At 41.0% G+C, this 24,213-nt stretch overlaps 1 protein-coding gene across 4 annotated transcripts in view; it reads right to left on the minus strand.

Moving 5' to 3' along the window:
* Positions 1 to 24,213, minus strand: part of FLRT2 (fibronectin leucine rich transmembrane protein 2) — a 92,425-nt gene that overhangs the window by 57,271 nt on the left and 10,941 nt on the right. Inside the window, exon 2 of one of the 4 annotated variants that reach the window (XM_033141654.1) lies at positions 6,938 to 7,007. The exons of 2 other annotated variants lie outside the window; for them this stretch is intronic. The gene's annotated coding sequence lies outside the window, so the exon portion shown is untranslated. Of the gene's footprint in view, positions 1 to 1,395; positions 1,504 to 6,937; positions 7,008 to 24,213 lie in introns of those variants that run through there. One more of the 4 variants, XM_033141683.1, reaches the window with a different exon arrangement.

Below are 24,213 nucleotides of genomic sequence, written 5' to 3' on the forward strand. Positions count from 1 at the left end.
GTACTGCTTTTCAAGCGAGCCGCACGAAGCAGGTTACATAATACTGTTGAAAACAATAAGCATAAATTAAAACTGTATAATGAAACAGCAAAGGCAATTTATGGAGAGGGAAGACATTTTGAAAACCTGATCTCTGCTCCTCTGTGGGGCACGTGCTTCTTGAGCAGCCCTGTGGTGGCATTTGAGGAGGCAGAGCCCACCTGAGCCAGAACACTAGGAATGAGATAGTGGGTGGCACTCCAAGCTGTTCTGTTCTCTTTCTGTTTGAAAGAAAGGACAAGAACAGAGATCACTTGGGCACTGCAATATAAGATCCATTAAGGTCCTGGGATTGGGCAGGGAATGATGGCTTCCCAGGTGTTGTTTGACTCCCATCAGCCCCAGCCAGCCTCAACAGAAGGCGGAGAGTCTTCTCAATATCTGCCACACTACTCTGATTTCCTCTAAACATGACTACCCTCAGGCCTGAGGGCTCAGCCATGCTGTCGTATCATGTGGATAGTAAGCTTCACTGCCCATAGGATGTTCTCCTCCAAATCACTGCATTCCATACTATCCCCTCCCTCAATTCAGATTATCTCACACTAGGGGTTCTCCAAAAAGAAGGGGAAATGTAGTAAGGTGGGGATTTGGAGAAGGATATCATGTGGATAATGGAGAATTAATAGAAGTGCAGGAAACCTACTGTCCACATTAAACAGCACTATAGATGTCCCTGAAGTTTCTTTCAAAACAAAAAAATGACTTTCCTACCTTCCTGTGTTATCTTGATTTAATCTCTCTCTTTCTCTTTCTCTTACACACACACACAAACCACTTATAGTGCCAGTTTAGATGCATATTACACCAGTCTTCCCCAACCTGGTGCCCTCCAGATGTTCCAAAGTGCACCTCTCATCATCTCAGACCACTGCCCATGCGAGCAGTACACCAAACTATGGTTATGCATCCCTCAATCCTCCCCCAACCCCCAGCAATTTCTTAACTTACTTTGGAGTTCATAGAAAACCATGGTTTGCAGTTTTGTTGGAACCAGGAAAACTATGATTTGATCAAACCATCCTTCTTATACAAACCAAGATTAAACTCAATGCAGAAGGGGAGGAGATATATATGAGCCTAAGGCGTGTACAGAATTTCAAACTAGGGGTTGGCATTCGCTATGAAGCAACTCATGCCCCTATGTATTTGTTTGAAATTACATTTCAGAATAAGCTGAGCTGCAACCTAGACTGTTTTTCATTCTCATGTCCACACTCCACTGCTCTTTTCAAAAGGAAAGATAGGTACATCCACAACAGAAAGAACAGGGATCCTCTGTTGTGAGTCCATGAAGGTCTCAAAAGATTGCAACATTTCCATGCCAGAGGTAAAAATAAAAATAAAAACGCCGACTTTGAAGGTGACTACTGATCTTTCAATCCCATCTCCTTTGAAAGTATTTCTTAAGGCGACCCAGCACGTCGGATGCTGCAAGCATCACTAAAGAAGATGAAACATATCCCTGATTTAAAAGGATATCAGGTGGCCCAAAACCTTCCGATGAACACTTCAGGAAATTGTCTTAAGTCCTTCTCTAATCCTGTGATCTGCCTCCACTCTGCTGGTTGGGGCAGAGGGTGAGGAGAGAGAGCCGTGTTGTAATTAATGATTTAAACTAGATACAGTGGTACCTCAGGTTACACACGCTTCAGGTAACAGACGCTTCAGGTTACAAACTCCGCTAACCCAGAAATAACGCTTCAGGTTAAGAACTTTGCTTAAGGATAAGGACAGAAATCGTGCTCTGGCGGCGCAGCAGCAGCGGGAGGCCCCATTAGCTAAAGAGGTGCTTCAGGTTAAGAACAGTTTCAGGTTAAGAACGGACCTCCGGAATGAATTAAGTACTTAACCAGAGGTACCACTGTATCTACAACTATATGCACACACAATTGATCAAAAAAGGCAAAGACATCGACATCTGCTTTGAAAAGCCATTTCAATTCCTTCCATGTCCTCATAAGGAAAACGCATCTAGCAGTCCAAATTTTAACCACTGTTTCATTTAATAATGCATATTGACATTTATCCGGAGAGATCAGCCTGTGCCAGGCTTCTTATTGTACACCCATAAGCCTCTTGTCCATTCCTATGACTTTTTATTATAAGGCACTGTGAATTTGTGGGCAGTGACAGCAACGCCACTCCAAATAAAAGGCGTGGTTGACCATTCTCATGACAAATATTTTGCTTGTCTCTCAAGGCCACATTCCTCTAGAGGTGGTGGGAGATGAGTGTTTTGCCTTTAAAATTTCACACAGTGAGTTTCACCCATTCCATTCTTTGTCAAAAGGACCCCCAAAGGAACTATAGTTTGTGAAGCGTGCTGAGAATCATAGCTCTGTGAGGGCTTAACCACATCCCCCAGGATTCGTGAGCTTTAAATGTTTGGTGTGGGTGTGGCAATTGAACCAAGGCCTGATTCAGTCCATAAAGGAAGATTTATATGAGAATGCTAGCTTTTCACCCCTTGGCAACCACAGATTGCCACTTCCCCTATTGCATCTAAGCAGATTTTATAACATGAAGCTTTAAATTTCTAGTGCTCCATTTCTATGCTCCAAGGTACTCCCAGCAGTTTGAAAAGCTGCTGCTGAGTGAAGGTTGTTCTGGGTGTTAGTCCCAAGGGAGCCACATGAATCTATTTTCATTCCTACACCTTAGCAGCTGTCCTCAGTGACCCCTCTGCCTGCACTGGGACCTGAAGTCTCTCTGGATTTCAATTATACCGCAAGAATGATTCCCATCTGTGTCAGGCAGGCATTATTAGATAATGAGCAAGGTGCTTAATCCACATCACTGCGTAGAGTGTATTTCAAGTGCATATACAAAAAGAACAGCCCTTTACTGTGGCAGCAAACCACTGTGTGACACATAATCATTCACATATACGCATGCAAAAACCCACATGCATGCACAGTGAAGTGCACTCCTAGTCTCTGAAAGTACAAAGAATTTAGCTGTAAAGGAAAGTACACGTATAAAAGCAATTTGCATTCTGTGCAGCTCCCTGTGTTGGTCAAATCCTGGGATAAAGAGAGACACAGAAATAAACAGGCTGGGTGATTTGTTTGTAAAGGGACCCCTGACAGTTAAGTCCAGTCACAAATGACTCTGGGGTTGCGGCGCTCATCTTGCTTTACAGGCCGAGGGAGCCGGCGTTTGTCCACTCCGCAGACAGTTTTCTGGGTCATGTGGCCAGCATGACTAAGCCGCTTCTGGCGCAATGGAACACCAACATCAGAGCAGTGCACGGAAACGTCATTTACCTTCCCGCCGGAATGGTACCTATTAATTTACTTGCACTTTTTGGCGTGCTTTCGAACTGCTAGGTTGGCAGGAGCTGGGACCGAGCAACGGGGAACTCACCCTGTCGCGGGGATTCGAACCGCTGACCTTTTGGTCAGCAAGCCCAAGGCTCAGTGGTTTAGACCACAGCACCACCCATGTCCCATATTTGTTTGTAGTATTCAGCGAAAGAAATAAGGGATGCCCAGTTCTGTGGACTTACTATGAGAAGAGCAAACTGTGATCACTCTATAGAATTATGATACCTGCTAATACAGATCAGGAAAATGCACCCCAAAGACTACATTGGCATTGAACAGCCACTTGTTTTAATGATTGTACTATATTGCTTTTAAATGTTATTTTTTATAAGTTGCTGTAAACCTCCCTGGTGTTTTGTGAGAGGGAGGTATATAAATACTTTATCACCTAGACATCTGATAGGAGGGCATTCCACAGGGCGGGTGCCACTACCGAGAAGGCCCTTTGCCTAGTTATTATCAACATAGAGAGTAAAAAGCTTATTGGATCAGGTTAAGACTTAGTATAAGATGACTCCTTAGATAATTTTACTAAAGGGAGTTTGCAACAATCCATCTTGAGTTCTTAGATGTGAGATTTTGAGTCCCACTACACTATGGCCACATTCACACCAAACATTTAAAGCTCTGTGATATCACTTTTAACAATTTTGGCTTCCCCCAAAGAATTCTGGGAGCTCCAGTTTGATAAAGTTGCTGTGAGTTGCTGGTAGACTCCTGTTTCTCTCACAGAGCTGCAATTCCCAGAGCTCCTTGAGAAGAGGAATTGATTGTTAAACCATCCTGGGAATTACAGCTTCTGATATGATAGCTCCATAAAGACTTTGTTTATGTGTGAAGGTTTAATATATTATGATAACAGAACTACTACAGCATACCTACTCTGCATTACTGGATTCTCTCTACCGCAACAAAAGCAAATTGCTTAGCCCTGCTGCTGCGTTAGGCAAACACCTCCAAGGGACTGCAATGGAATCGCGGAGAAGATCTGGCTACCGTTTCACCTTCTGAGCACTATGGCATGTGCCTCTTGCAAGAGAAAGTATTTAAATCGGTAAAACCCATCACTTGAAATTTAATGCAGAGTGCCAAATGTCTACAGCAGCATCCATAAAAGCCATTACACCTGCAATCTTCTGACACACAGAGATGAAGGTTAGCCTGGTAATTTTTTCAGAGCCGTATTACATGTCCATGATGATCAAATGCGTTTGAGGAGCAGCTGGAAAAGGTCACAGAATGTACCTTGGTTGCCAAGTTTCTTGAGGTTGATTAGGAAGGGGAGGATCACAAGAGAAACTTGAGTTAAATAGACACCCCTCTTTGTAGAATAATTCAGCTACTGATAGCACATTTATTTATTTCACTTATATCTATGGAATTCAAGGGAGCATATCCAGGCACTCTACAATCCACGCCCTGGCAACACTCAGGTTTTACTTAGCTCCAGCAAACCAGCTGCATCATGTGCCTTCAGACAGTGAACACACAACACAAAACAATGCTATGAAAGCACAAAGCAAGTGACATTGCCTTGCCATGTGTATCTGTTCTCTGGCAAAATGCTGGTTAGACTACTGCAATGTGTTGGATATGAGGCTGCCCTGGAAGACTGTTGGGAAACTTTGATGAATTCAGTATATTGTATCCAGGCTGTTAACTAGGACTTAGCCATCATCAAAGTTCTTCACAGGCATAATTTGTTCCAGGCACAGTTCAAATTGCTGGTTTTGACCCATAAAGCCTGAATGACTTGAGACCAATATGACTGAAGAATCCATTTAAGCCTGCCTGGCTGCTAAGATCATCTTCAAATGCCCTGCTCTAGCAGACCCTCCAAGTGTCCCTATTTTCCAGTGATGTCCCTGATTTAGAGAAGCCGTCCCAGTTTCTGATTTGATCCCAGAATGTCCCACTTTTCCTTAGGATGTCCCTATTTTTGTTGGAGGGTATGGAGTTATCTGACCCCTGAGCCGTCTGAAGGCATATCCTGTATAGGGAAGTTTTTTAATGTTTAATGTTTTATTGTGGGTTTTTTTATATGTTGGAAGCTGCCCAGAGTGGATGGGGCAACCCCAGATGTGTGGGGTATAAATAGTAAAATTATCATTATGGAATGGGAGGTCCCTATTTACACCGGATAAATGTTGGAGGGTATGCTCTAGGTGACCAAATATTTGGAAGTTAGGCAGGTGTTGACTAGGGCCAAGCTAAAACTCTCTCTGCAATGATCCTCAGGTATTGAATTTCCTGCCCAGAGACATTCCACTGGAACCTGGTTTATTACATTTTAGGCTTCAAAAGACCATTTTCTTCCCCTAGGCACTGGTTATTGATTTGTTTATACCTCTGCCTGCAGCATATGGTTGCTTCAGGTTTATTGCCATTTTACAGGGTTTTTTAACGCATAGCTTAAAATATGTTGTAAACCGCCTCAAAGCCATTTTAGGTACAGATGCAGAAGAGTAAAAATGATTTCAACCGCAAATGAACAAAACTGAATAAAATAAAGTTTAAAGGGACAGCTAAGCAACTGCAACTACAGGAGCCAGCCCTACCATTGGGAAAGATCTGCTCAGTCAGCAGGTTTCGGGTGGCCATAAAAGGTAGCAGATAATCATGAACTGTAGCATCTGAGGGGCATCATATATGCCTCAGGAACCAAAGTGTCTTGAACAATCTGTGGACAGAGTGGCAATATGAGTGATGCTCTGAATGACAGCTTTGTGAATCGGACAGTTTACTGCTGCCAGGGTCATGCCAGGCTGCCAGGAACTGGAATCTCAGGGCTTCAGCCTCTTTCTCAGGGTGGTCTCTAGGGGAAAGTGTTAAATCTCAAAAGTGGGGGCATTTTAAGCCTTTTCTCCTTTCAAACATGTTTGTCTTGACTTCATACACTTCTTTCCCTTACCAGAGACAACAGTGACCAAGAGGTGGGCACCATTGCAAGCATAATCAATCTATTTTGAAAACAACTGGCAAACAGAATGACCATTCTACGCTGGAGGTTAGGTGGGAAGGGAAGGGAAGGAAAGGGAAGGGAAGTGGTAGAGCATCAGCTTTGCATGCAGAAGGTCTCAAGTTCAATGCCCAGCCTCTCCAGTTAAGGCTGGGGGGATATTGCATGTAAACTCGAGAGAGCTGCTACTAGCCAGTATGGACAATACAGAGCTAGATGGTGCACTTGTATGACTCAGTATAAGGCAGTTTCCTATCACTTTAAGAAAATCACTAAATGCCTTCAGTCTCCACTCCGTACAGCTTCCACCCCTGACAAAGGTCTGGACAAAGGTCAAGACACACTGGAGAGCTTTAAGTATCATCCTTCACACAGGATAGAAGCAAACTCATTCTTCACTCCACACCGCTCTTTGTCTGGCCTATAAACTCGGAAGGACTAACTCAAACAAATCTGGATTAGTAACTAGTATCAGGGAACAAGGCCATTGTAAAAATAGCAGGATATTTAATGCTCCCACACCTGCACAATTAAATGTAATTTGTAATGACAGACAGTCTTCAGGTTAGAGCACGCAAGTGGAATCGAGGAGATTTGGATCCATCATTACCTGGGTCTGCCACAGAGGCACTGCATTATCTTGGGTGTGTGATGCTGCCGCAGAGTCTAGATCTGATTCCCTAATGACAAAATGAAAACAAAACAACATCTTTTCATCTTTTGTGGGATTGCTTAGAAAAGCATGGGCTGGCAACCACAAGCAAATATTTGAACATGTCGTCATGCGGCTCCAGCAAAGCAGATGCTCTCAGCTAAGCGTTTCAGTAGCAAAGTGTACCCATGCAAGCGAGTCTTGTTAAAACATGGGCCTCTGGCTGCTGAGAATTCCCTTCTCCACTTGTGAGATTTGACAGAGACTCCTTTGCTGGATCTTTGATGAGAACAAGCAACACCCCTTTCTTCTTCTTCCTCTCTGTTTTGTTCACTACGTGCACCTTTTAAACAAAAAAGAATAAATAAATCCTGTCCTTCCACAAGGAAGATCAAGGTGGCAGGTGTGTACCCCTAATCCTCACAACAAGGCCTCAAGCCCATCAATGGATGAGCAACGATTTAAGCGCTGGCCTCCCCAGTAGAAGGCCATACTGTCTCCTGAGAGAACAGCCAGAAACTGCAAGTGTCCAGAAAAAGCCCCTCTTTTAGTGCATCAAATGTGGTGTGTGGATTACGAATAATCTCTGCCTTCTCCCTATCATCTACTTCAAAAACTGACATGGCTCTGTAACATGGGGAACTTGTCAATCCTTACCTGGAAACTGAGCCAAATCATATGCAAAATAAGCAACACCATATATGGAATTTGGAGAGCTACTCCAGAAAACTGTTCTGTGCTTTGTTTCATTTCTTCAGGAGTTCTTTCACATTTGTGAATAGAAGTGGATTTAGGGTAGTGTGACCTGTTTGGCCACACTGCGGTGAGTGGGGGAGCACAATAATGTGCAGTGCCAGAGGCAAGAGATGTTTAAATTCAGCATAAGGGCTCCGCTGAAATTTGAGAATTTGAAAGTCCCCCTTTGTTATGATACCTGCTTTTGATCTCTAAAATGGAAAAGGTCATCTGAAAAGGCTGGGTCAGCTTGTGTGCTTCTCCCAGCCACCCTGTCCCCAGATGAAGGAAAGGTGGCAACCTTGATTTATGTACAATTATTTCACCAAGAAGCACTCTAAGAAATCTCTCTCTTTCTGCTGGAGTGACATTAGCTCCTATGGGTGAAGAAAGAAGATGGATAACAAATACAAAGGAAGTTGTTGCATGACAGAGCACTGCCAAGCAGCAGAGGTGACCTTGAGCATTTTCACTCCTCTCCTTTTTGTGTTGCATGTGGAAATAAATGGATAAATATATCCATATCTGCATGCACTGATTTTTCAAAAATTCCAAATATGTTCGGAGTGTTGAGGTTGGGGAAAATGCATTACTCATCATGGCACAACCACAGACATAAACAAGTTCTAGTCTTACAATTCTTTTGTCTGAGACGGGACTTCCTAGTTCCTCTTGACATCATGTTGCATTCCAATCAGAGAAGTGAAAGTGGCAGCTGTTCGTAAGAGGCGGTGGGGAAAGGCAAGACATGAGCATAGCTGTGCTTCTGGAACAGGGTGTCATCGAACCACTTCCCCACCTCCCTGCCACCAAAGGGGGAAAAAAGTATAGGCAAAAACAGGAGTTGGCACAAGTTCAAACACAGGTCTTATTGTGTTTGGGGATGGCAGGTGATGAGAGCAGTTCCTATTTTTGTGTGTGGAGAAAAAAGTTCTTTATATGACAATATCAAATATGTATATTATGTTCATGTTGCAGGAAGGAGAGCTACATCTGTGAGTGGCTTAAGAAAATTATCCTGCAATGTTAAGTTCCCCCATGTTGCAGGTTAAGAGGGGCAAAAGGCAGTTACAACTAGTCTGCAAAACATTCTTATAAGCCAGGGGAGAAGTAGGGATGGGAAAATCCATCAATTTCTATGGGCAAATCTGTCGATTTTGGTTTCTCCCACTTTCTCATTTTTTTAACCCAATTTTAAATTCTGCTCTCTACATTTCCACACCAGTTTGTGATTTTTTATTTTTTCAAAAAGTCCTCATGAAGATTCACCAGCGTTTTAGTGCAAAGGTCTTCTAACATACATACTTAATAGGCAGTTTTTCCAAAGCATGTTTTCCCTAATATTTATATGTTCCTAATGCAATCCTTTAGGTGAATTATTTTCACTAGTATATGCATTTTGTGATGCATTTTATATGTGCTACTTGGTTGGAGAAATGCACTGCAAAATTCAGAGAGGTGTACATTTCTAAGGGTGGGTGTGATTTGGTTTGCATAGTGTTTCAGAAATTGCAAATTATTAAGATTTGCCTTTGAATTTGAACTGAATCTAATTGCTCCCCTATCCTTAAGAAGGAGTCCAAAGCCTATATAATAGTCTCCACATATCAGACTGGAAACTGAGACTGAGGTAGTCACTTACAACAACTTTCAAGTAAAGGTTTTTTGAGAACTGTTACTTTCTCACCCTTTCTCATTGAATTACAGCATCGTAGATACAGCTGTTCCCTGTGAAACTACACAACACACCCCTGTTTCCAAGACACTGTAGATCAATTCCATAATGGGATATGCAAATGTTTCAAATGAATTCATTTCTCTCACTGTGAGTTTCAATCACCGAAAAATATTTGTACAATCATGTAGAACACAAGCGGTACAGCAAAATAATGCTTCTCCTCCCACTGCCACAAAAATAGTGTAGTGTTGTTTAATTCTTAGCATGTTAGACTATGACTGGATAAGCACTGGTTCAAATCTCTACTCAGCAACAAAGCTTACTGGATGGCTTTTGGCCATTGCTATTTCTGTCTGACCCAACCTTTCTCAACCTTGGATTCCTAGATGTTGTTAGACTACAACTCCCATCTTTCCTGGCCAGCATGGCCAGTGGTCAGGGAGGATGGGAGTTGGGTCCCCAGATGTTCTTGAACTACAAGGTTGAGAAAGCCTAGTCTAATCTACAAGATTCTTGTAAGGGTCAATGGAATGAGGGGAGAACCACCACATCATCTTGAGTGATTCACAGCAATTGCAGAACGTTCTCTATTATTCCCCTTGAAATTTATGTTCTACAAAAAGAAAAGGATTTAAAAAGTTGTGTAATGAAATGGATAAAATTGATTGTTGCAGATGTTTCAGATTCATTCCCTGTCAACATCAAGACCATAATTTCCCTGCATGCCATGTAAGAATACAATACGCTGAATATTCCAACACACCAAGGAAAGTCTGAAGACATCCAGGTGGATCATATAGAATGAGAATGCCATAACACCAGCCAAAGGGTTAGATCTACCATGACAGCAAAGATATGCTCATGAATACTAGAGAATTCTAGAGAAGTGTTTAACAGCACCATCACCAGGGTGGTAAACTTCCTTTAAAAAAACTACTTACAAAGCGAAAGCAATCATTACACATTACAAAGTCATTTCCATTATGAGTCCCCCTTGAGAAATCTCTTCCAGTCTTGGTGGAAATCTCCATTATGTCACATAAAAGAAACAACACTATGAAAAGACCACAAGGGCTGCAGACAGCCATCCTGGATACCCAGAAATTTGTACAAAACATATTCTCAGATTCTTAGAGCAAAAACACCCAGATTAAGCGATAGTTCAAGCCTCATTCATCCCTGGCCATTGACTATGCTGTCTTGGTCTTTTTTTACATGCGTTTCTTGCAGACATGTGATGTCTAATTTTTTCCTTACCAGTATATGTTCGATCCTGTTTCTTTTTTTCTTTTCATTTAATCCATTAACATTCCACGATAAGATGGACAAGCTCATTCTTTATTTGTATGTGTTCAATAATTATAGATTGCAGCAATGTAAAGTAGGGGATGGGGGGGATGGAAGGAAAAAAAAAGGAAAGAAAAGGGAGGGAAAGATGGGGAGGGGGGAAAAAGGGGGGGAGGGAAGGGGGGGAGAAAAAAAAAGAAAGAAGAAAAAAAAAAGAAAAAAAAAGGGGGAAGGAGGGGGGAGGGAGAAGGGGGAAGTTGAGGGAGGGGAAGGTGTTTAGAGGTGTTTAAAAATATCAATAAATGTTAGCAGTTAAAATGGACTGCAATTTTAAAGTTAGCTGCAGGTTACACTTGTAACACTGAAAAGATTTGGGAGTTTGAATTAAGGTTTTTTACTCGCTCTCAATTTCATTTTCCGGAGCCACAGATTCACCTTCTATTCCTGGTCCTTTTCCTCCTAACGGTTTCCAGTATTTCCTCCAGAATATTTTGGCATCTTCACGTGTTTCTATTCTCCTCCTTTTCCCTTTAAATGTAAAAGAAATTCCCTGTGGGAACTCCCATTTAAAGAGAATTGAATTTGCCTTAAGCGCTTTCGTTAAAAATTGGAAATTGTCTCTTTTTTTCAGTAGACGTGGTGGAATTTCTTTCAGTATGATTATTTCTTGTTCCTCAATTTTTAATTTTTTCTTTCCTTGTGCTTGTAGTATTAAATTTTTCATTTTGTTTGTAGTAAGCGTTATCAGACAATCTCCAGGCCAATTGTTTGATTTAGCTTTTTTGGAGTTTACTCTAAATGCACTTTCTATGTTTTGTGTTATTTCCTCCTCTTCCATGTTGAGCCAGATTGCTAATTCTTTAGTAATTTTCATTTGTACATTTTCCTCCACGTTTTCTGGAGGAAAATGTACAAATGAAAATTACTAAAGAATGTACAAATGAAAAGACCATAGGAGAATTCTGATAAATCCAAAACTGGGATCAACTTTTGTGGCATCGGATAATGTCAAAAAAAGGGGGGTGGTAATGTATATTAAGCCAAATTTGGAACCGGAGCTACTATACAAAGACGAGATTGGCAGGATACTAATAATCAAAATTAAAAGTCAGGGAGAGGAAATAATTGTAATTGGAATATATGCTCCTAATGAAGGAAAGGCAGAATTCTTTAGAGAACTGGAGGGGAAAATGTTGGAGTACGTTGGAAAGAGAATGATACTTATGGGTGACTTTAATGGAGTAATCGATCCAGAGATAGACAGATCATCAAGTAAAAAAGGGAAAAAAGAGGGGAAACTACCACGGAGCTTTTTTGAATTGGTTAAAACCATGGATTTGGTGGATGTATGGAGATTTAAGCATAGGTCTGAAAAGGACTTTACATTCTTCTCAGAACCAAACAATTCGGCTGGTAGGATTGATGCCATTTGGACGACAAAAGAATTAACTGTAAGGATAGGAAAAACAGAGATCCTAACTAGAACTATATCAGACCACAACCCAGTTTTGTTGATATTAAAGGGAAGAATCCAGCAAGAAAGAAGAAGGTGGAGATTAAATACCACCTTACTGAACGATGAGAACGTTGTAACCGGGGCCAAAAAAGTAATGGTAGAATATTTTGAACATAATTGGAACAAAGAGGTTAATAGACAGACAACCTGGGATGCAGGAAAATCAGTCATGAGAGGCTATTTCATTCAACAAAATATTATAAATAGGAAAAAGAAAGAGGAGAAAAAGAATAAAATAACAGAGGAATTAAAAAAGAAGGAGAAAGAATTGAATAAGGATCAGAGGAATGAGAAATTGAAACAAGAAATTAGATTATTAAAAATTGAATATTCCAACATAATAGATCAAGAACTAGAATGGAATTTAAAAGCAATGAAACAACGCTGCTTTGAATTTGCTAATAAACCAAGCAAATTCTTAGCGTGGCAGCTGAAGAGAAAACAAAATGAGAGGTTAATTACAAGATTAAAAACTGAAGGAAATTATATTGATGATCCTAATTTAATAATCCAAAGTTTTGTAAAGTATTATGGAAACCTGTATAAAAAAGGAGAACAAAATATAGAAGATATGGAACAATTTCTAGCCACTCACCAATTACCAACTATTACAGAAGATAAAATAAAAACACTGAACGCCCCGATAACAATAATGGATATTAAATATGCAATAAAGAAATCCAAAACAGGGAAAACACCAGGCCCTGACGGACTACCAGCTGAATTCTATAAAAAGATAGAAGATACAATATGCAAACAATTAAAAGAACTATTTAATGAGGTTATAGAAAAAGGGGATGTACCGAATTCGTGGACAGAAGGATTCATAACATTAATTCCAAAACAAGGTGGAGACCCAGAACAGATGACAAACTATAGGCCAATATCGCTGTTGAATAGTGATTATAAACTTTTTACAATAATATTGGCAAATAGATTAAAAGAGGTTTTGAAAGATACAATACATTATAACCAAGCGGGTTTTCTGCCGGGAAGATACATCCAAAATAATACCAGAAACATCATTAATATCCTAGAATACCTGGAGTTTAATCACAATAAACCAGCAGCCCTAATGTTGATCGACGCGGAAAAAGCGTTCGACAACATCTCATGGGAATTCATGAAGAAACAAATAAAATTAATGAAATTAGGAGAAGAGTTTGAGAGAGGGATTGGAGCAATCTATAGCAAACAAAGTGCAAGTCTAATAGTCAACGGAAACATCACAGAAAAAATTGTAATTGAGAAAGGCACGAGACAGGGATGTCCCCTCTCCCCATTATTATTTATATTGGTGCTGGAAACTCTTCTAAATTTAATTAGAAATAATGAAAAAATTAGAGGAATTAAAATAGGTGCAACGCCTCATAAAATCCGGGCATTCGCGGATGATATAATAATTTCTACAGAAGAACCTCAAGAGAGCATTCCAGCAGCATTGGAAACGATTAATATCTTTGGGAAGCTAGCTGGATTTAAGTTGAATGAGAAAAAAACAAACCTTTTAATTAAAAATATGGGAATAGAAGAAGCCAAAAAATTACAATCACTGACTGGTCTGGAAATTAAAAATAAGGTTAAATATCTGGGCGTGTGGATCACACCAAAATGCATCAATCTATATCAAGATAATTACACCAAGGCATGGAATGAAATAAAAACCAATATGGAAATATGGAATAAGCTGTACCTCTCGTTAACAGGGAGGATAGCTGTGGTAAAAATGAACATTCTACCTAAGATGTGTTACTTATTTCAAACCATCCCTATATTAGGAGGAATGGATTGTTTTAAATTATGGAGGAGAGATATATCCAAATTCATCTGGAGTGGAAGAAAACCAAGAATAAAACACCAGATCCTTATAGATAAAAAAGAGAGAGGTGGTTTTGCTCTCCCAGAATTAGAGATATACCATGCAGCTGCCGCCTTAACATGGCTAAAAGAATGGATAAATCTGGAGAACTCTGAAATACTAGAATTGGAGGGGTTTGATAACCGCTTCGGGTGGCACTCCTACCTGTTGTATGGGAAGGTAAGTGCCCATAAAGGATTTTTAAATCATATCATAAGAAAGTCTTTGTTTAAAACCTGGACAAAATACAGATGGATGTTGGAACCCAAAATCCCACTATGGACATCGCCAATTGAAATAATCACGGCCAAGAGAAAGAATATGCAGGGCAAATGGGCAAGATACAGGACACTAATAAAAGAGGAAAATGGAAATATTGTATTAAGGGAATACAAAGAGATAAGCAACCAGCTGACAGGATGGTCACAATACTTCCAGCTGAATGAAAGGTTTAAGATAGATAGAAAGGAGGGGATAGCCAACGAAACATCCAAATTCGAGACGCAGCTAATTCAATCCAAAGGGAAATATATCTCTAAAATGTATGATCTGATACTAGAGTGGGAGACCAAAGAAGAACTGGTAAAAAGTGCCATGATAAAGTGGGCCCAAGATATTGGGCACAATATTTTCATGACACAATGGGAGAGGCTGTGGAAGGAAGATATGAGATTCACAGCTTGTATCAACTTAAGGGAAAATGTCATGAAAATGACATATAGGTGGCACTATAGCCCAATTAAACTATCTAAAATGTTTAAAAACCAGTCACCCTTATGTTGGAAATGCAAAAGTGGCATGGGAACGTACTTCCACATGTGGTGGGAATGTGATATAATTAAGGAATATTGGGGAAAGGTTCATAATGAATTAAAAAAACTTTTGAAAGTCTCTATTAAGAAGAAACCAGAAACCTTCCTCTTGGGAATACTACCTCCAGAAATTAAACTAGAGAAAAGAACGTTAACAATGTATGCCCTTACAGCGGCCAGAATTCTCTTAGCAAGAAATTGGAAGAATGAAAATAATCCCACAATATATGATTGGCAAGCTTTAATGATAGAATATATGCAGTTAGCGGTAATGACGGGAAGAATGAGAGGTCAATTCAATCAAAAGACACAAAAGGAATGGGAAGGCTTTATTGACTATTTAAACCAGTACAATAACATCAAAATTTCCTGGCAATAGAAAGGTGAAATCTATATATACGTATTGAATATCAATATATTATTAGAAAGTAATAGAAGATCAAGTTGGATGTAACAAGACCTGTGTGAGAAAAAGGGTTAAGATAAAGAAACAAAGAGTGCAAACGGAAGTCAAGCGTATGTAATTGTATTGTAACAATGTTGTAAATAGTAACCTCAATCTAGACTTTCTACTTTTCTTTTCTCTTTTCTCTTTTTCTTCTTTTTGTTCTTTTCCCAATTTCCCTTTTCCCCTTCCCCTCTTTCTACTTTCTTTATAACCTTTTTCCGTTTATCTTCTGAACCCTTTTAGGATTAGTTTTTCTTTTTAAATACCATCAAATTATGTGTGGGCTGTATCTTTTTCTTTATGTGTGTTTCGAAACTATTGTATATTTTGTCTTTTGTTGTTTAATAAAAACATTTAAAAAAAAAAAAAAGACTATGCTGTCTTGGACAGATTGGAGTTGGAGTCCAACAACATAGTTGCTAGTTCCTGTATTGTAGGGGATTGAACCAGATGACCCACAGGGTCCCTTCCAACCCTACAATTCCATGATTCTATGAACATCTGAAGGGTACCAGTTTGGCTACTTCTACTTGGTAATGGTCTGAGTGAAGATGTGGGAACTGCATCTCTTTAATAGCTACAGGATATATTTTCTCACTGTATGTACCTGTGGTTAATAGGTACAGAACGTGCACCCCATATTTAGGCTTGCTTGCTTAATTGGTATCAGTTTTGATATCAAGTAGCCTGTCATACTCTGATTGACTTCAGATCTTAACATTTCTGTTAAGGACCTAGAATATTTTGGGTTGCCAGAGTAAGATGTTGTGGGACAACAAAAATGTGTAAATTTATGACACCTACATGTGAACATAATTCTTTTTATGGGCTGTCAGGGAAAATGCTTTGGAAGTGAATGTTTCAAAAATTCTTTGGCAGCAGATTCCAGTGGCCCACACAAAGTATCCGACTCATTCATCTTAATCATTGTCATGAACCCTTGGTGCACTTGTTTACGAGTGAAACTATTTTCCACTATCCAACAATGTGTGGGATTATTACTTTTTAAATCTTTTTTTATAAAAAGAAAAGAAAAACATCTCTGAATATTTATTTTCAGTTTAGATTCAGACTAAGAGGTCTCACACTTTTCACCTTTTTCACTTCAAGTCCTAGAGCAGGAGAAAACAAGCTTGTTCCATCTTCCATGTGACAGTTCGAGTCCTACCCTCCATAGCAGGAAAAAACATGCTTCATGCTCTAGATATAAAGTTTTATTTGCTTGGTCGAACTACCTGTACTGGAAAGGTGAATTCTCCTACAGCTTCACATTGGTAGTTTCCTGAATGGTAGTTGGTAGCAAGGTCCTTAGAGAAGAACCATAAATTAGGATCTGCTATCTTCCATCCTGAACAAAGAATAGATTCAGCAATAAGCCTTGACCACTGGCTGGACTTGATAGGAGTTTTAGTCCAACAACATATGGAAGGCCACAGGTTAGCCATCTCTGACAATATGCATATATCCTATGAAATTGCAAAGTACATCACATGTTATCATTTTTTTTAATTGCTATATATTGAATGATGATATATGTCCATGTTCAAGTAACTTTGTGACAATTCAGCAGTGTTTCCAAAGGGCTACTTATTTTCTTTCCATCTCCCCCTCCCTGTTAAGGAGGACGATGACTGTACCATTTTCAGTTCCTTCTGATTTCACTTCAATCATTGAAAGTGAGGAATATGATCCCTCTGCTGTGATTTGGTTAGGGCCTTGTCCTAGTCAGCACACATCTGCCTAAACTATCTTCCCGAAGCTTGTAAAATATGATTGTTTACGAGATATTGATGGCTGGAGGGGAACACTAAAGAGCAGAGAGTCATAATTAGAATTCCAATGCATTTGATCCAATAAAGATTCCATCAATGTCACAGAGAGATGAGTGGCTGTGAATCTTGAAGTCATCATGGCCCATACAAACTGATTTATACACTTACAACGCTGGACGAATGAAGGGCAAAGAATCCATGCCAAACAATTCCAGCAAGACAACTCCTTACTTATCCTTCGGCTGGCTGCCGAAAATGCACAGACGCTCTGGGCTCAGCTGTTTCACATCGTAACACTCGGCCAAATAACTGGTCCAATCCATCTACATTTAGTCAAACTATTCCCTTATCAGTAGATCCACAATTGCATCATGTAGGATGCGTGTGCATCTGCTGATAAGAAATTTCTGCAAGAAAAACAGAATCTGGGCAGATCAACAGACTTTCTCTCTCTCTCTCTTTTCCTCTTCCCACCCCCCTTGCCAGGGCTGCTGGCAGCAATTCTAAACACCTCATTTATTCCGGATTTATAAAGGTCCTCTGTGCAGAGTGTAGAGCTTAGCTTTTGACATTTATATATTCCTTCTCTAGAGATGCTATTGTACACATAGAATTATTTTGGTTAGAGGGTTGCAGGGATGTGGCAATTAAAATCAACAGTGTTGTCTGCAGCTTCACTGCAAATGCTAACTGAGAAAAGTATCTGCAAATGGTGTGGGGGATCTATTTTAGCAAGCCTGCTCCAAGGCATTTAGGGTGTTATTTTTAAGAAGAGAGATGTCCTCTGTGTCCTTTTATTGCTTAGCTATTTTCCAAGCAGTAACAGTAGACACTTTTCACCCTGAGCAAAGACGGTTATTGTGTTATACGTGACTTCTACTAGGGGAAATTACTGAAATTAATTTTGTCAAATGGCGAAAGTAATTTCTCAAATAAAAACAGACTATTACGAGCAAAGAGATGTCTTAACAGTCTACTGGTGGCCTGCAGATCAACCTTAAGAAAGTGAAAGGAGTGAATTGAAAAGAAGAGGGCAGACTTGCACAGAGCACTCTGGCAACAGATACTGCAAGAAGTACCAGTGGGCACAGGCTGATCTGATGCAAACAATTTAGCAATTCACTGTGCATATCTATCCTGTTATCTGCACTAGAAAACAATCTGTTTCAAGATACCCTTTGCAGCTTTCATTGGGAGGCCATGGCAAAATGTCACAGTTCAAAACAAGCACACTGTTGCGTTGCACAAAAAGGAAATTGCTGGACACCACAAGAGAAATCCTTCTCCAAAGGTCTTACACAAAACCAGGATTCTAAGCCTGGAAATCCTTCAAACAGCTAATGCTGTAATCTGAATCCCACTTACCTGGCAGTAAGTCCCACCAAATTCAATAGGACAGACTTCTGAGTAAGCATGGTAAGGATTGTGCTTCAAAATATCTCTAAACAGTATGTTGAAGGGATATACCCCATGGCCCTAAAGAGGAGGGACTGCAATGCCTGGGAGGTCCCTTCCATCTCTGCATACTCTGACTCAATAAATAATACAGTGGAAGTGCAAGTGTGTGATCAAGAAAAATCATTTTAGATGGCCAAACAGCAATGCTTTGTGTGCTTTTTTCATTCATCATCACCCTAATCATTTAATAGAAATCAGACATTAACTCCAACATGGATTACATCCCAGGAAAGGCATTCAGGCTGATAAGAGCTTATAAACTGGGAGGTATTAAAAGACCAAGATAAGGGGATATGTCCAATGTTTATCATAGGGCGGATACTGATCATCAGGCATTACTTTTCAACGGAGTGAAACAAAAGTGCTACAAAGGCCAGTTCCATGTAGTCAATTTGTCAAAGATCCATGTATTCCTCACACCCTTATTGCAAACAGTGGAGTCTTGTGATTTGATAGCTTTCTTGTGATGTTAACATCTCTGCCTTTGTGCAGGGACACACAATTTGCAATTCAGTGGTGTGGGTGTGGGTGTGAAAGAGAGAGAGAGAGAGAGAGAGAGAGAGAGAGAGAGATTGTCATGCACCCAACAGATTGGAAACATGTTCCGGAAAGCAGAGCTGTTCCAGGAACCCCCTCACAGTTCCACTACCACCCTCAGGCGAAAGTCAATGTCCATCTTTGCATTATATCCCTAAAAGAGAGTAGCTAAGTTCAGGTGTTACAAAGAAGCTCGCAAAGAGAACATGGAAGTGACTCGCACATCTTGTCTGTGCATCTATAGTAAACAGGTAAAGGCAAAGGGACCCCTGACCATTACCATTAGGTCCAGTTGCGGACGACTCTGGGGTTGCGGCGCTCATCTCGCTCTATAGGCCAAGGGAGCCGGCGTTTGTCCGCAGACAGTTTTTCCAGGTCATGTGGCCAGCATGACGAAGTCGCTTCTGGGGAACCAGAGCAGCACACGGAAATGCCGTTTACCTTCCCGCCAGAGCGGTACCTATTTATCTACTTGCACTTTGTGCTTTCAAATTGCTAGGTTGGCAGGAGCAGGGAGCAAGCAACGAGAGCTCACCCCGTTGTGGGGATTCGAACCGTCGACCTTCTGATCGGCAAGCCCTAGGCTCTGTGTTTTAACCCACAGCGCCACCCGTGTCCCGTGCATCTATAGTAGCTCAGTGTATCTCACTGCCAAAAAGATGTGCCAGTCACCGTCACAGATATTTACACCAGAAGTATGAAAGGAGGGTGCACATCTCTCTCTCTCTTGCTGTGTTCTTACTCTTTCCTTATAATGCCCAGAAATGCTCAGATTTCAGCTGCTCAGGCTAAGACTACAAAAAAAACCTTGCACTTCCAGTTCTGGAGTTTGCCACTTCACTTCCCAAGAGCCTGCCAAACAGAGAGATGTTATTACAGAAAATTGGAAGCATTTTTGTTGTTGTTGCTTTTTGTTTTTACATGACTGTATTCCTTTTGTTTTAGGCAGGAAAGGCCGTTCCACAGACCTCTGATTGTTCTGGAAAATATATGGGAAGTAGTGAAAAAACCAATTGAAATAGCTTTTAAAAAAGAAGAGCCACCAATTTTCTCTGCTTCTAACTTTGAAAGGAAATGAGACATCAAAGTTATGTCATCTCTTTCCATATAATTTTTAAATATTATTTTTTAATAAAATTGTGGACCATCAACCACATCTCCCAGTTGTTAAATGTTCTCAGTTTCCTCCTCATTCTCAGGAACATCAAGGGAATTTGACTCAGATCATCATGGGTTTTCTTCACATGCATCATATGCACCAAGTCAAAATAGCTTGCATTTCAGCTAACTTGGGTCTTGCGGAAAAGGAGTTACCTTCACTGAAGCATGTGGACTGACTTGATTCCTTCAGTCTTTTGGATATATTTACTCTGCAAATATCTTGTTTCTATTTGTGCTAACTCTCATCTGAATTTCAGAGACAGATCCATGAAAGCCTGGTAAGAAGAAGGCCCTGCCATTGGAAAAGAAGAATCCAACCTTGGTGAGTATTATTCCATTATTAAACTGCATTCCAATTAAATATATTTTAATGTCTTGGCTAGAAGAAAAGAGCCAGCAGCCTACACTTCCCAGATGTCATTATGCAAAACAGAATGAGCTTTAGGTTGCCAGCCTCTGTTTTTTTTAATTCAATGTCTTGAAATAGATTCATATCACATGTTCTACAATTACACATAATTGTATATACTGGGTTGTATCCAAACTTAAGTGTAGACTTGTGGAAACTAATGGATATGACTAACTTAGGCCCATTAATTTCAATGGGTCTGCTTCTCTTTGAATACGACTTAGTTGGCGAAAATGCATGGAGTGCTAATGCACATACCCAGTGACCAGGAATCCTGCAGGCATCATGACACAACAGACACACGTTCCCTCCCCAGTGCATGCTTCATGCACTTTGTGGTGCGGGTACTACACCCAATTCACAGAAACCTTTTCCCTATAGTGTGTGTAGCAGAGGAGCAGCACAAATGAATGTGCCCCATTACACAGAGGATTCCTCATCAACATATCCTCCAGCATTTCTCCAATGAAAATAGTGGTGTCTCATTCTTTTTAATTGTTGTTGTTGTTGCTATTATATACCTCGCCCATCTGACTGGGTTGTCCCAGTCACTCTGGGTGGCTTCCGACATATACAAAAACCTAGCAAAACATTAAACTTTTTTTTAAAAAAAAAATCCCCATACAGAGGTCCCTTCAGATGTCTTCTAAAGGTTATATAGTTACTTATCTCTTTGGCTCAGGGGTCACATAACTCAATACCTTCCAGCATTTCTCTGATGAAAATAGGGGCACCCTAAGGAAAAGACTCCCTAGAAAAGACCCTGATGTTGGGAAAGATGGAGGGCACAAGGAGAAGGGGACGACAGAGGATGAGATGGTTGGACAGTGTTCTCGAAGCGACTGGCATGAGTTTGGCCAAACTGCGAGAGGCAGTGAAGGATAGGCGTGCCTGGCGTGCTCTGGTCCATGGGGTCACGAAGAGTCGGACACGACTGAACGACTGAACAACAACAACAAGGAAAAGCAGGACATTCCAGGATCAAATCAGAAACTGGGATGACTTCTATAAATCCCTGGAAAATAGGGACACTTAGAGAGTCTGCATCAATGTTTATATGTGGGTGAACCAGGCCACTGTGCTGGGTTACTTTCTAATGCAAAACAAAAATGCAAACACTTTAGCTTTTAATTAAAGAACTGTAACTGTAGCACACTGTAAACACCTACAGTTAAGAAGATGGAAGCAAGAGTTCTGCAGCATCTGTGCTATACTGAGATATCGTCAACGTGTGTATTATTGGTCACTGTCCTGTTAATGGAAATGCTTTCCCATCCCATGTAAGTCAAAAATACACAGTGCGTACAAACCCGTTCAATGCTACAGTTAAGGAATGGAACATTTCCTTCCCTGCAAACTACCATTGGCCATTTGTTTCTGCTTAGGAGAATGACATGCACCACCAGCTGCTGTTGGGAGTGTAACTCCTGGCAGCATTAACCCATTTCTCTCCCAATAAGGTCCTGGATTTAGTTTCCATTCTGGGCTCTGACCTTTTTCATCAGTGTATCATGTAATAGCCAGTGGACAGTTTGCAGCTACTTTCAGAGGCATGCCTAGGATCCCACTGTACAGAAATATTCAAAGGGCAAAAATATCCAGGGACACAGGCATGATATGTCTATTAGCAGCCACTCCTGGTGCTAGTCCTAAACTTCCCTGTCAAGAAGGAAGAACACTGTATGTGGACCTCATCTCTTCCAGCCGCATTCCTTCTACAAGAGGTTGTGGCGGCCACCATCTTGGCGATTAGACAGATTTGTAGCTGTGAATGGCTACTAACAATCAACAGTCACCTTGAGCTTCTTTTTGTAAAATAAAAGTGGCTATGCTCTACCTTGCCGGCAAAGGTCCGTATAGTTAAAGCTATGGTTTTCCCAGTAGTAATGTACAGAAGTGAGAGCTGGACCATAAAGAAGGCTGATCATCGAAGAATTGATGCTGTTGAATTATGGTGCTGGAGGAGACTCTTGAGAGTCCCATGGACTGCAAGAAGATCAAACCTATCCATTCTTAAAGAAATCAGCCCTGAGTACTCACTAGAAGGACAGATCCTGAAGTTGAGGCTCCAGTACTTTGGCCACCTCACGAGAAGAGAAGACTCCCTAGAAAAGACCCTGATGTTGGGAAAGATGGAGGGCACAAGGAGAAGGGGACGACAGAGGATGAGATGGTTGGACAGTGTTCTCAAAGCTACTAACATGAGTTTGGCCAAACTGCGGGAGGCAGTGGAGGATAGGGGTGCCTGGCGTGCTCTGGTCCATGGGGTCACGAAGAGTCGGACACGACTGAACGACTGAACAACAACAACAAAATGCTCTACCTCCATTGTTAGAGACAGTTTGCTGGGAATATGTTGCTGGATAGCACAAGGGAGGACAGGACAGTTGTACTCAGGTTCTGCTGTTGGGCTTTATTTTATCTATCTATCTATCTATCTATCTATCTATCTATCTATCTCTCTCTCTCTCTATCTATTTATTAAATTTGTATACCGCCCTATACCACAGGTCTCAGGGCAGTTACAACATAAAATCACAATACGAAAACAACCCAATAGCCCCCTCCTCCCCAACAAATTTTAAAAGGACATTGGATGTCACTCGGCCAAAGGACTTGTAAAAGAGGAACATTTTTGCCTGGTGCCTAAAGGTATATAATGAAGGTGCCAGGCAAGCAAACCTCCCTGGAGAGAACATTCCACAAAGAGGGAGCCGCTGCAGAAAAGGCCCATTCTTGTCTTGCCACCCTCTGGACCTTTCATGAAGGAGGCACACGAAGAAGGGTCTCAGAAGATGATCTCAGGGTCCAGGTAGGTTCATATGGAAAGAAGCAGTCTTATGGAGGTACTGCTGTCCTGAGCCGTTTAAGGCTCTATAGGTCAAAACCAGCACTTTGAATTGGGCCCGGAAACTTCCCACAGCCGTCTGGTTGGCCACTATGGGAACAGGATGCTGGACTAGGTGGGCTACTGGCCTGATCCAGAAGGCTCCTATGTTTGCATTATGCTTTGCTCCAGGAGCCTTGTCTGAACTGTGGGTAGCAGCCTCAAGTTCGCAGTCTGAAATGATGGCTAGTGATCATTTCCCATGAAAGCACATATGTCTGCCAAAGAAGGGAGGTTCCCTACCAAAGGCAGGGTCAGCCCACAGCATTTTGCTGCCCATGGTGAAAGAAATAAAGAACATGCTCCATTCCATGCATTCCACGTACAGAAACCAACTGGAATGGCAGCTGATTCTGGGATAGTGTCCTCCAGGGCACTTGAGGCAGCTGGCTAGCTTAGGAGGGCCAGGACATTGTGTGGCACACAATGGAGGCAAATGGTCAGGGAGTTTAGGACAAAGAGTCAAGGGGCTCTTGCTATTTGGTCCACAACCATGGGCTTTTTGACATGGTTGCCTTACTTTAACTAATGACAGGGCCTGGCTCTGACCATGGGGACAGAGGGCAACAGAAATCGAGGGGTATGAAATAAGTCTTTCAGGCAAGCACAAAAAGATTTAAAGAGGCCTTTGATGCAATTCCTGCAAGGCTAGATTCTGAGCCTTCAGAAGTCAGGA

Source organism: Lacerta agilis, chromosome 1 (assembly GCF_009819535.1).
Source record: "Lacerta agilis isolate rLacAgi1 chromosome 1, rLacAgi1.pri, whole genome shotgun sequence".
Classification (NCBI taxonomy): domain Eukaryota; kingdom Metazoa; phylum Chordata; class Lepidosauria; order Squamata; family Lacertidae; genus Lacerta; species Lacerta agilis.